The sequence below is a fragment of the Triturus cristatus genome, chromosome 7, assembly GCF_964204655.1.
Source record: "Triturus cristatus chromosome 7, aTriCri1.1, whole genome shotgun sequence".
Lineage (NCBI taxonomy): Eukaryota > Metazoa > Chordata > Amphibia > Caudata > Salamandridae > Triturus > Triturus cristatus.
In genome coordinates this window covers 1257089588-1257102445 of record NC_140590.1, presented here as the reverse complement: position 1 = coordinate 1257102445, position 12858 = coordinate 1257089588, and the positions used below count along the sequence as shown (strand labels likewise).

Sequence of the window (12858 nt, the reverse complement as noted above, 5' to 3'; positions counted from 1 at the left end):
TCTTCTAAAAACTTTGTGAGGCCTGTTTCGAAGAGAGTATATCCTGGTATCTTTGACAAAGTAAACAATGGTGCTGATTCGCCAAACAAATAAAAAAACTGTTTGGCTGGACAATTCGATAGTTCACTTTGGACCCGCTTTTAAAATCCGAAACTAGATTTTACAGTGATGAAAAGTCGAAACTGTGGATAAGCTAAACAGAATATAAAGAAAAGTGTGAAAAAGCCACTCCTCTCAACCAGACAGGAAGCTGCAGTGCTCTCCCCTCTCCATGACGACCGCAATACCACCTATGACATCACAGGCCTGCCTCCTGCTTCTCTGCCCATTGTTCTGGTGACCTCATAAATTCCCCAGAGTTGCTCATCCAGAGAGGCAGAAATCTCTAAGGGATGTACAGTGATAGGACTTTTTCATTCCACCCACACTCCTGCATCTACCTGAAGAGCAACAATGTAGATGAACTGTGCGGGTCCAAGGCTTTGGTCAACGCCTCCCTCTGCCCGGACCAATACGTTGAGTTTTTCTCTGTATTTCCTTTATTTTCTCCTCTTGTCTCATTATATTTACCCTTGCTTTTTATGCTCCATCCTTCCTTTTTTTTTTACTGTACTTTTGTTACTCTATATCTAGTGTCATTTGTTCACGTATTCCATTCACACCTTTCTCTATTCCTTTCTGCGTCTTTCATTTTTTCTTCTTTGTTTTCATGTGCCACCGAGTGTCTTCAGTCCTTTATTTCGCCATTTTGTTGTTTCTTTCTCTTTTTTTAACTTGATATATTGATTTCCATTTGCCCATAATTTTCGTGTTCTTCCTGCAAATCCTATTGCTCTCTCTGTCCCTTTGTTCAATTCATTAAATCTTTATTTTTGCTCTTACTTTCTCTCACCATACACCCTTCTTAATTTTCTCATTTTTATTGTTTCCATCTCTTATTACATTTATTTCCTTGCTTTAGTTTTAGTTTTTTTCTCTCACTTTTTTCGCTTTTTTCTTTCCTTCCTTCTCTCATACCTCTTGTGCTTAATTCTTTTCATATTTACGTCCTTCTCTCCTTCTCTCCTTTCTCAAACCACTTACTTTACAGTTGTGCTTGCTCTTCATTTTCTGTTTCTCTCTTCCTTTGGTACTTGTGTCATCATTGTTCTTGTTTTCGTTGTATCTCTCATTCTTTCTTTCACACTTTTCTATATTCTTCTCACCGTTCTTGCTTCATTCTACTCTTTGCTTGGTTCCAAATATGTCTTCTTCTGGACATCCCTATACCCAGGGATGGGATGATGTTGAGCCTTGGCGGTGCTGGTTGCGTGGAGTGCATAGCTGAGCCTGGTGGTCCTCATCAAAGGCTGTGAAGGTAAGACTTTATGGGTTCCAGATGAGCGTGCTACTCACCAACAAAGCGTTTCAACACCTCATCAGGGTTACAATCACTCTATAAATGCAAACCTTTCTCCCTTTTTTACCCCTCCTCAACCCTTCTCAATCCAAGTAACTGACTAACATATCCACCACTCAAATTACTTCATATTTCACTATAATAATTTTAACACTAATCCTTTATGGGTTCCGGAGTAGCCTGCTACTCACCAGAAAAGCACTTCAACACCCTATCAGGGGTAACAGGCGCTACATGAATGCAAACCTTTCTTTCCCTTCTATCCCTTCGCTATCCTTCTCACTCCAAATAACTGACTAATATCCACCACTCAAATTACTTTCATATTTCACCATACTTATTCACCACTAATCCTTTATGTGTTTCCAGGGTAGCGTGCTACTCGCCAAAAAAAGCACTTCAACACCCCATCAGGGGTAGAAAGCGCTATATAAATACAAACCTTTTTTCCTCTTCTATCCTTCCGAATCCAAATAACTGACTAACATATCCACCACTTAAAATTTACTTGCATGTTTCACTATATTAATTCAACACTAATCCTCTATGGGTCCCGGAGTAGCATGCTACTCGCCGAAAAGCGCTTCGATGCCTCGGCAGGGGTAGTAAGCGCTATACAAATGCAACACAATACAATACATTCAAGCAAGAGCTGACCCTGTTTCAGGGGACGTAGTTGGAGCATTAGATTCAGTGAGCTGTTGGAGATAGATTCTCTTCAAGCAATCACGGCCACTGCTACCCTTGCCACTTTCTGATGTTCTAATACGTACTTCATTTTTTATTTATTCTCCACCCAGCTTGGTTTCTATTTTTTCATCTTTTGTATCACACTGAGGTGTAGTATTTGTTTTCTTTTGATTAACCCTTCTATTATCTTTATGACTTTTTGACTTTTTAACTCACACCTGCAGTCAGTTTTGGAAGTCAGTTGCCAGATCTGCTATGTTCAATATGCGTAGAGGGAGCTTTCGGTCAGCCCATTGCTCATTATTTGATCTTGTTGTTGTTCACTGCAATTGTATCTTCTTGAGACAAACAGTTTTCTTCCCTATTATAGTGTTTGTCCTGCCCAGGAGCATTTTTGTTTCAGACAGCTCTGATTGGCTGACTTGTATCATTCACTTCAAATGTTGCTTCCAATTCAGGGAATTAATATTTCTTCCTTCAAGGTCTCTTCCCCTCCATGCGCTGCTTCCTCCTTCACTTTGCACTTATCTCCCCTCGCCAGTGCTGGAAATGAGGAAGATCCATCCGGATCCTGGATCCAATGGCTATCATTGAGCTGAATCAGGGCTCTGGGCCAGCCGCAGTAAAATGCGCTGACCGCGACAAGGGGACACATTCAGCAGTAGCCACTATCTCTATACTATGTGTTCAGAGCTGCAACCTATAGGAAGTGAGGGAGGTCCTTCATCTTCGGTTTCAGTTGATACAACACAAATGCCTCATATAAAGGACCATCAGCACTTCTTTCGTTCGAATCTTATGACTGAGAGCTAGCTGGAGATTAACACCTTAGTGCCAATCCTATCAAGGAAACAAAGCTATTCAGCTTGTAACTACGCATGTGCTTGAGCTGAATTACGATTTGGCACCAACGATTTGAATTTTCCAAACTCAGTATAGAAGAGATATGCCTTCACAACAAGATCAGGTATGTCTGTCTATATGAGTAATCACACTAATAACCATTTATGCTTCACAAATAAGCCGTTATTAGTACTAAGAAGCACCCTCTTAGCAGCCTTACAATAAAACTGAGAGAAAAACAAGGAAAAAACAAGTTAGTTACTTGTACACTGTAGTTTTCCAGGACTGATATATTTAATAGATTCACATGCTTGAAAATGTTGTGTATGCACTTCGGTGCGGAAGCACATGATGAGCCACTGGTGTAGACACACTTGTTTATTGAAGCTCCAACCATACAAGAAAAAAGGTCTGCTCGGTCCCACCGCATCAGCAACTCTAAACACAGAATGCTGGGCAGTGGAACCTTGCCCATGTCACACCTGCTCCAGGCATTCTATGCCAGCTGTCATATAAGTAAATACAAACTATAACACATCCCCCCTCTTAGGATAAACAACTGCAAAATAATAAAGTGATAAGAACACAGTAGTGTGATCCCATAACACACACCCCTCTCCGAAACAGGAACAGATAAAGAGAAAAGAAAACATAATAAATAACACCTAAGAATGACCAGATAATAAAAAAAATACTCACTCCACCAACCACATCATCTTTCAGCCACCCTGGTAAAACTCTTCTCCTCTTACCATCATCCAATACCTTGGAATTCTTTAAAGTCAAGTTAGGCACCTGAAAACTCTGTTCACTAATATTATTATTCTGCACCACATTATCTTCCTTATTCTCTTCCTGAACAATTCCTTGACTAAGGCTTTTATCCAACCTGACATTACCTTCTACATTACTTTCCAACCAATCAGTGCCAAAGCAACCTGAACCCCACAGCTTTCAAAAATGTCCTCCAACCACATTGAACTTTTGTTCTCATTCTCCCCTTTGCCATTTCTCACCTTCCCATAGTCATTCTCTTTGACCCCCAAGGCCACATGCGTAAGGTTCCACACCTTACCATTTTTCAATCGAATAGCATTCCTTAAAACCTGCACCACTTCCTCAGGAGCAAAGAATTGACTCTCCCCTTTCAGGACTTTAACGGGTTTACTCACACGCACCCAGTCAACAACATTTACCTGACCCAGCTTTACACTTTGAGTCTTGTCATAATATGATTTACTCTTCTCGTGCATCTCTTCCAACTTTCCCTTAACCGACGTGAGAGACCACTGTACCACTTTACACTTCTGTAACCACGCTCGGGTGAATTTACACCTAGGTCTTCTGCCTCTCATTATTACAAATGGAGATAACACATTAGTCATGAAAGATTACTGTATTTGCCCAAACAACCTTCTTGACTTCCTAACGCCATTCCTTCTGTTTGCTTACTGCACCTCAAATCACACCTTTAACCATGTGGTTCAATGTGCAATTCCCACCGGGATTATAGAGCGACGTTGTCCTATGTTTTACCCCTACCCTCTCAAAGTAACTCTGCTGCATTAGACATGAATGTTACTCCGCTATCGCTCAACAAAACTGCTGGAATACCTTCAGACATAAAAGTTCTATCTAAAAGTTCCGACACAGTAGTAGTATCAACCTTCTCTACAATCTCAACCACTTGCCCCTTAGAGAAAAGATCCATCAGCACAATTGCACGCTCCTGTAATTTCCCCCAAAGACCTAGCAAGTCTACCGCTACACACTCCCATGGTTGCTTCGGAATCAAACATTCACTAATGGGTGGTTTAAATATATACTTAAAGACTTGTCAGCTGAAGAACACACACCTCACAATCTCACAAATCTCTCCACAGTCTTGTCAATACCTGCCCACCAGAACACCTCCTTGACTACCACATTGGTTCTGACTACACCAAAATGTCCTTCATGGCACAGCTCTAAAATCATGTCTCGCAACCCACCTTGAGGAATAATGTGGTTGCCTCTAAAAATCAACTATTTATCCACAGATAATTCCAACCTAACTTCCCAAAAGGTCTTAACAGCTCCGTCACTTGTTCCTTCTTTAGCCAACTCTCATACATACACTCCAAGACTATTTGTAAAACCATATCCTTCCTCTGTTCTGCTTCCCACTCTTCTTTTTTAATGGCAAGAGTCAGGGCCTCCAGTTTAAGAATTTTTTGGGCCCTTGGCCGAAAGGGAATGTGCGTGACATATTCAGACCTCCAGAAGCTGCTTTGTTCAAACTTCTCCTGAACCACACAGCTCCTCCTCTCACCTACCTACAAGCACCTCTTGTACAGCCTATTTTAGGCTGAAGGTGTGAGAATTGCTTGGGGGCTGCGAGTTAAACCTGTCATGCGCTAAAGTGCTGACAATGGACGTCAAGCAGTGTCTCTGAATGGGCTGCCAGGCAGGAAGCCTAATTGCAGGACAAACCTGCAAAATGCGTCTCCTTGCAACTGGGACACCATCCCTAAGACACCCAGGGAGGGCCCTCTCCCCTCCCTCTCATGGGCCCAATTGCAAAGAGACACCTTTCTTTCAATTGAATCGGCAGGAGTACAAGAGGGCTGGTGGTGTGTTGAACTGGTTCAGTGCCCTGAACAGCTGCCCACACTGCCCATGCCTAGCGCCGGCCCTGGCAGGAGTGCCTGAGTCATGTACCAACGCAACTTTAAAGTCATTCCATGGGTCATCAACACACTCCTCTAATGGAGAAGGCATTCTTGAAAGGCAGTCTGCCACCACATTTTCTCTGCATAGAACATACGCCATACTGTACACATAGTCTTTCATTCAAATAGACAACCTCGCAATTCTGGCAGAGGCAGACACACTCCCTTCAGCAGTCAATTCTTTAATCAAAGGTTTATGGTCACAATGAATAGTCACTGTCTTGCCCATGCAAAAGCTCAAAAATGTTCTATAGCCCAGGCACAGGCCAAGGCCTCCTTTTCTATAATGGGGTACTTTTCCTATGCTGGTGATAGAGATCTAGATGTAAACAAAATTATTTTTCCTTTCCTTTGGATTCTCTTTGCAATAGCACAGCTCCAAGACCTTTATTGGTGGCATTAAACAGTGAACTCCACACAAACTTTACTTTTTTTTTTTAGCTACTGACGGATATTATACACCTTGTCCATTAAATTGGGAATAAACTTGGCTGGAGCAGATGCCCCGTGATAGCATTCACCAAGAAAGCTTGGGTTTGACTCCCTCCTCACTGATCACGTGATCAAAATAAGCCACACTCCTCTCTGCAAAGTTACATAAGTCACACTCCTCTCTGCAAACTTACATTTACTCAATTCCACTGTTAGCCACACACTCTCTAAAACACACAAAACTTTTTTCAATCTTTCATCATGCTTTTCTCGATCCCCACCACACACAAGAATATTGTACTGGAAAAACATCACTCCGCATTCCTTCCTGAACAGTTTGTGCATTAATCACAGAAAGATGGCAGCTACAGTCGCTAGGCCGAAAGAGATTACTTATTCGTACACTGTAGTTTTCCAGTACTCACTTGCGTGAGAATGTTGTGTATGCACTTCGGTACGGAGGCACACAATGAACCACTGGTGTAGACACACTTGTTTTTTGAAGCTCCAACCACAGAGGTCTGGCCAGTCCTACCACATCAGCAACCCTGAACTAAGAATGTTAGATGGAACCATCCTCATGTCATACCTGCTCCAGGCATTCCAGAAATTAAACAAGTGACGTTATTAGCCAATTCACATCGTTTTAGAAAGACATAAACTTTAGCCAATAAGAGTACTGCTCCTGAATCATGAATCACTATTTCCCTCCAGGGCCACCATACATCAGATTTCGAAGCACGAGAGTAAAAGATATGTAAAAGAGGTATCCAATGTGGTGAGTGTGAGAAGTTGGCCTGGCATATGCTGGTCACTAGTTATAGTGGCCACCTTGCACCAGTCCAATTCGACTCTTATGGTAGATAGGTTTAAGACAGCCTTTTAAAGAAAGCTATCCTAGTGGTAGCTGTGGAGAGCAGCCTTCAGGCTAAGTCTCAGAGGAATGTAAAGCAGCTTGTTTTACCTTATAATCTCTTGAATTACCAAATGAAAGGACACCACACAGGTATATATATCAAATATATATGTATTTATTACTAGACACACTCTACTAATCTCTTTATGAGATTAGAACCAGGTACACATTCAATATGTCAACGTTTCACATTAAATTAGGCACAAATATGGCTGGAGCCCTAGGGGCGTACCAGACCATATACTAAGAAAGTAGTATAAGGATGTTGACTTGCAAAATAACAAGGCCTAGGGCCTGGGGAATCGCTGGGGCTTCACTACTACAGTGTTAGCAGGTAAGTAACAGGCCCACGGGAGACGCGTGCAGTGTGTGAACACAGCCACGGGTTTCCTATTGCTTATAATGGTGCAAGTCGCGGTTAGAGTTTAACAGTTCTAGGGTACTTCTAGGAAGACTACAAGCAAGCCACTTACAAGGTAAGTATTTCGAGAGCCAACACACACTTGGGCACCGGAGTGCACGAGTTACCTCACCCAGGGAAGCCGGGTGCATAGGTGTCTTTTGGTGTCGGGTCGCGTCGCTGTTTTCTATGGAGACCAAAGAAGACTTGCTGCTTGCGTCGTCTGAAGAAGTGTCCGGTGGAATCCGAAGGTGGATTCAAGATGGATGAGACCTGAAAATTGAGGGGACAGTGTTCAAAGTCACTTGCCAGTGACCGGTGGCCAGCAAGATGGATGACCACAGATGTCGCGTCGATTCAGGTCGTCAATGGTGTTTTGACTCTTCGCTCATGAGGTCCAGGAGAGATCGATGATGACCAGCAGCTGGATTTGGAGTGTCCCACAACGTCTGCAGATGATGGTGGTGTCGGCAACCGGATTGGAGCCAACAAGCCTTGGCAAATGCAAGTCTTCTGTAGACTGAAGAATGTCGATGGTGTAGACCAGCAAGATCTGATGGACTCACCCAGCAAGGGTAAGTGAGGGAAGACCCGGAGCAACCAGGAGAGTCCTTTGAGTCATGGAGAAAGTCTTCGGGGGACCCACTAGCCAACGGGCAAGTGATGGCAAAGACGCCGCCACAGGAAATGCTTCACAGGAGCCCACGGTCACTCGGGATGGGGTAGGCCACTGATTTTTGGTGCAAGACCTGCTGGGGGCTGGGGCCACAAATGGTCCAATGCACAAGTTTGTAGAACGTTGTTTAGGGTTTGCACTTGACAATAGTGCACGGTCCCCAGGTATTGCTGTTCTTCGTCACTCGTGGGGTCCAGACACTACAGCTTTGCTGGGGACACAAAATGGCAGTCGAGAGGTCAGGAAATCTGCTTCTGGGGTCGCAGGGACTTCGGACTCCGGCGGGAAAGTTTGCAACCGTTGTTTAAGGGTTTTGGTGCCTACCAAGCAGGGGAGTCCCTCCTTGACTCCAAGGGAGATTCTTCTGTCTTCCAAAGGTAGTGGAACATCGAAGGGCCAGGATTCTTCTTTGTAGAGCGTCATCCAGGGTTATCTGATTTGTAAGGGCAATGCTTGCTATCTTATAGTGAGGGTAGGGGAGGGACTAGCTCTAGAACCACTCCTCTAGGAGGGTCAGGGGAGGGGGTGGTTACACCCACTTCCCTTTGTCCAGTTTCATGCCAGAGCAGGGACAGGTAGCCCCTGAACCGGTTTGAGCTGGCATATGCACAGAGGAGCCTACTGCTCCCCCAGTGCAGGACTTCAAAGCACTCTAGGAGTGCACCCACCCAGCTCCAATACACTAAATGCTGTCTGGAAGGTGGTGACACCTCCCTGTGACAGGATACCTTTTCTTGGGCCTCCTCCACTGCGAGTTTCAGTCAGCAGCAGGAGGGCAGCCCAGTGTCTGTGCTGGTGGCATCCATTTTGTGATGCCAGGGCTCTATAGGATTTCTATCGTTTTACATGTCGTCCCCTCTAGAAGGGTGGGATCATGCTCCCACATCATGGACTGATGTGTGGGTATGATTCCAAGTTGTTTGACACCAAACACGACATGTTTTGATGCAGTCATTCCAAAGTTAGCATTTTAATGCACTTAAGAGTATATGGTTTAACCGCATCCACAAACAGCCATAGAGAATAGACTCTGGTAGCTGCAGAGGGGCCCTGCTCAGGCAGAGGCACCCCCTCACATTGTAAACCAAGCACCCTGCCCTCAGGATTGATAGGGCCTGCCATAGGGGTGGCTGATAGGTTTATATGTGTGTGTATGGTGAGATATAGGAACCTATATCTCAGTGAGGAGTGCTAACACTACCTCACACAGGCTGCAGTAGCAGGCCTGTGGTGTCAGATTGAGTCTGCTTCCCAGGGGTGGCATAATACAAGCTTCAGCCCCTGGTAGGTCTGTGAAGTACCAATGCCCTAGGGGCTCATAAGGAACCACAGTATCCAATCACTAGTGCATCTAATATGCACACCAATCTTTTAAGGGAGTAAGCAGATAGGCTGGGGTCCTGGATAGCAGGATCCCAGCCAGACTAGTCAAAAACCATTCAAACACCAGGAAAAAAGTGGGGGCAACCATATAGTCAGATTCCACCTTCCTACAGTGAGCCTGTAAGTGGAGGTATGAGGGTCGCCTGTGAATTCATGAAAGGTATTAATACTGGCGAACTACAGTATACAGGTAAGTAACTTGTTTTTTCTCCAGTATAGAATCTTTCCAAGATTCACAAGATTGAATCTGAATAGTAAGCAGTAACAAAATTGACAAAATAGAACACGCGGAGATGGGAAAAAAGAGCATACAATGTATAGAGTGTAAATGTCCCATGTATAATATACAACATAATAAAGGTAACTACATCTCATTGAAACAAGTGCTGAAGGACTGCTTGGACCACTGCCACATCTTGATTTCTGGTGGCATCTAGACAGTGAACGTATGCCGATTTGTCCATGTGGCAGCTCTGCAAATATCTGGCAATGAAACCCCAGCAAGAAAAGGAGGTTGAAAGTGCCACACTTCTTGTCGAATGAGAGTGAACTTTTGTTGTCAGTGGTCTTCCTTCTTTTTCGTGGCAAAAGGCTATTGCTGCTGATACCCATCTGGGTTTGGTTCTCCTAGATAAGGCTTGCACTTTCGGGGCTGTGCAAAAACAAATAGAAGTTGATCAGACTTTCAAAAAGGTTTGGACCTCTCCATATATAATCTGAGACGCATTTTAACATCCAAAGTATAAAGTGCCCTTTCAGCGTCATTCAAAGGATTCTGGGAGTAGGTCTTCAAGAATATTGGTTCATTAAGGTGAAAGTACATTGGAACTTTAGGAATGAAACAAGGGTTATTTCTAAAAGAAAAAAACTGTCTTTTTTAAATTGCAGGTATGGTCGTTGTATTGTAAAAGCCTGGATTTCACTTATCCTTCTAGCCGATGTCAAGGCTAAAAGGATAGCCATCTCCCATAAAAGATACTTCAGGTCTGCCTTGTGTATAGGTTCAAAAGGTCCTCACATTGATTTGGCCACAACTGTGTTTAGTTGCCAAGAAATTGGAAGCTTTCTATCAGTTTAGCTCTAAACAGCCCTCATTAGAATTAATTTATCAGTCTGTCAGACCAAAGTGATTTCCCATTCCAGAATCTCCTGAATCTAAATATCGCCTCCAGGTAAACTTAAATACAGCTATGAGAAAACCCAGAATGGGCTAAGCTGAGCAGATGTGGCAATATCTGTGCATCGGTTGAAGAGAAAGGATGGCAGTTATTTGAAGAACATCAATTGCAGAACCGTAGCTATTTTGCTTTATATGATCTATTTGTAGAGTCAGCTCTTGCTTTAGCTGGGATGTCTCTGCACTTTTCAGGATATTTAATTGTTGGAACTCAGGTGCTTGGGAGCCAAGTGGCTAATTTGAGAGATTTTGGATTTGGGTGAATCACTTGTCTATTGTTCATCGAAAGCATTTCTGGGACTGGTTTGAGTGGAATGTTTTGCTGTTCTGACTAGAGTAGAAGTTCTGTGTATCAAACTGTCTTGGCCGTGCCGGAGCTATCAGACTGATTTGACATGGTTCTCTTTTCATTTTGTGCAGGATCTGAGAAACCAGAGGAAGTGCAGGAATAGCATAAGATTCCTGTCTATGCAGTCTGAAAGGCATTTCGCCAAGAACACTTTTAGTGAGATCTGCTTACATACCATCTACATTTTTGATTGAGAGGTGTAGCGAATAGACGTTTGTGGAAAATCGCGGACATATGTATTTGGGACAGCTCCCATTCATGGTATTCCTTTAAGGATCTGCTCAGATTGTCCTTCCACTGGATGTCTGTGCCATGCACATGTTCTAGCTTCAATTTTTTTTTTTTGTGCAAGATCCAGTTCCAAACGTCCATCCTAACCTTCCTTGGATAAAAGGTGCCATTTTGTTCCGCCTTGCTTATTTAGGTATAACATTGTGGTTGTACAGTCTGTCCAAACCAAGACTGTGGATCCTGTTATTCTTGGAAGAAAAGTGTGTTGCCTGATGGCCACTGCCCTTAACTCTAAGAAATGTATGTGCCTCTCCTTGTCCTTAGTCGACCATGTTTCTCTCAGTTCAGGTTCCTGTAGATGAGCTCCGTATACATCCACCTGTAATCATAAATAAATGTGGTGGCTTGTTGAGGAGTGTTGACCCCAGTGAAATGTCTTTTTCCATCTACCAGGTCATGGCTGTTTTCATCCCTCGGGTTGCCTAAATTACATAGTTGAAGGATCCTGTTGCCTGCTTCCTTTGTTTGTCAAGTTGTTCTTGCACACCTCGCATGAACACGCAACAAATGGGAATTAGTGGAATGAAAGACAACATAATTCCCAGAAACAATTTGTACTGTCTAACTAAAATTGAATTGTTTCTTGAAAGTACGGAAGCTATAGTTACCATCTTGGTAATCCTTTCTTTTGCTGGAAAAGCCTTGCCTGTCTTTGAATCCAGAAGTACTACTAGAAATGTAATCTATCTGTTCAACGGAAGGCAGGTTTTTTCCCTGTTCAATTTGAGGCCTAAGTCCTCGAAGATTTGAAGGCATGCTTCTGTTGAATAAACTGCTTTCTGAGATGATGATGTTCTTATTAGCCAGTTGTCCAAATAAGGAAAGCTCTGGAGTCTGTGTCTTGTCAGGCAAGTTGCTACTGGGGCCATGCATTTGGTAAATATTCTTGGTGCAGATTTCAAACTAAATGGGACAAATTTGAATTGGTAGAGACATCATGCCACCTCGAATCCGAGATGCCTCCTGTGTTTGACATGGATGGGTATACGAAGGTAGGGGTCCTGGAGCTCTAGAATTGTCATATAATATCCTTGATTCAACAATTGCAGGATATCCTGAAGTGTAACCATTCTGAATAGTTGTTTTTTTAGGTTTTTGTTGAGCTGTCTAAGATCTAATACCTGCGTCCACTTCCCAGATGTTTTCTTTAGGAGAAAAAAGTTGGTGTAGAAGTGTTCTATCCTGCATGTGCTCTTGTGGGCTGAGCATTCCAGAACCCGTTGGTGTAGATGAGTTCTAGAATGGTCTGGACGCCATGGTGGTGGTTGGTTGAATGTTGTGGCAGTAGTGAGTTTTCAATGGACGCTTCCGTTGCCCCTTAACTCTGCTAGTGAACTACGTGTTGGCGCTCACCTCGGTCTCCAATTTTACTTTTCCCCCCTGAGAGACAGGCGATGAGCAGTGGCAAACTAATTCATTGGCAGGTCTGGAGATGCTTTGGAGTTGTGCCTGAGGAATGGTGATTTACTCCTGCACCTGTTAAACTGTGGACGTGCCAGAGTCGTGATGTGTTGCAAGTTTCTGACTGAAACACACAGCGTGGAACTCATGCTGAGGTAAACTTAGATTATTTGGGGCAGCGGTGGTAGTT

At 43.5% G+C, this 12858-nt stretch overlaps 1 protein-coding gene across 1 annotated transcript in view; it reads left to right on the top strand.

Moving 5' to 3' along the window:
* Positions 1 to 414: 414 nt before the first annotated feature.
* The window catches only part of LOC146811755 (cardiotrophin-2-like), a 69456-nt gene continuing 57012 nt past the window's right edge, over positions 415 to 12858 (top strand). The window contains exons 1-2 of the mRNA XM_085618749.1: positions 415 to 515; positions 1274 to 1357. The gene's annotated coding sequence lies outside the window, so the exon portion shown is untranslated. The remainder of the gene's footprint in view (positions 516 to 1273; positions 1358 to 12858) is intronic.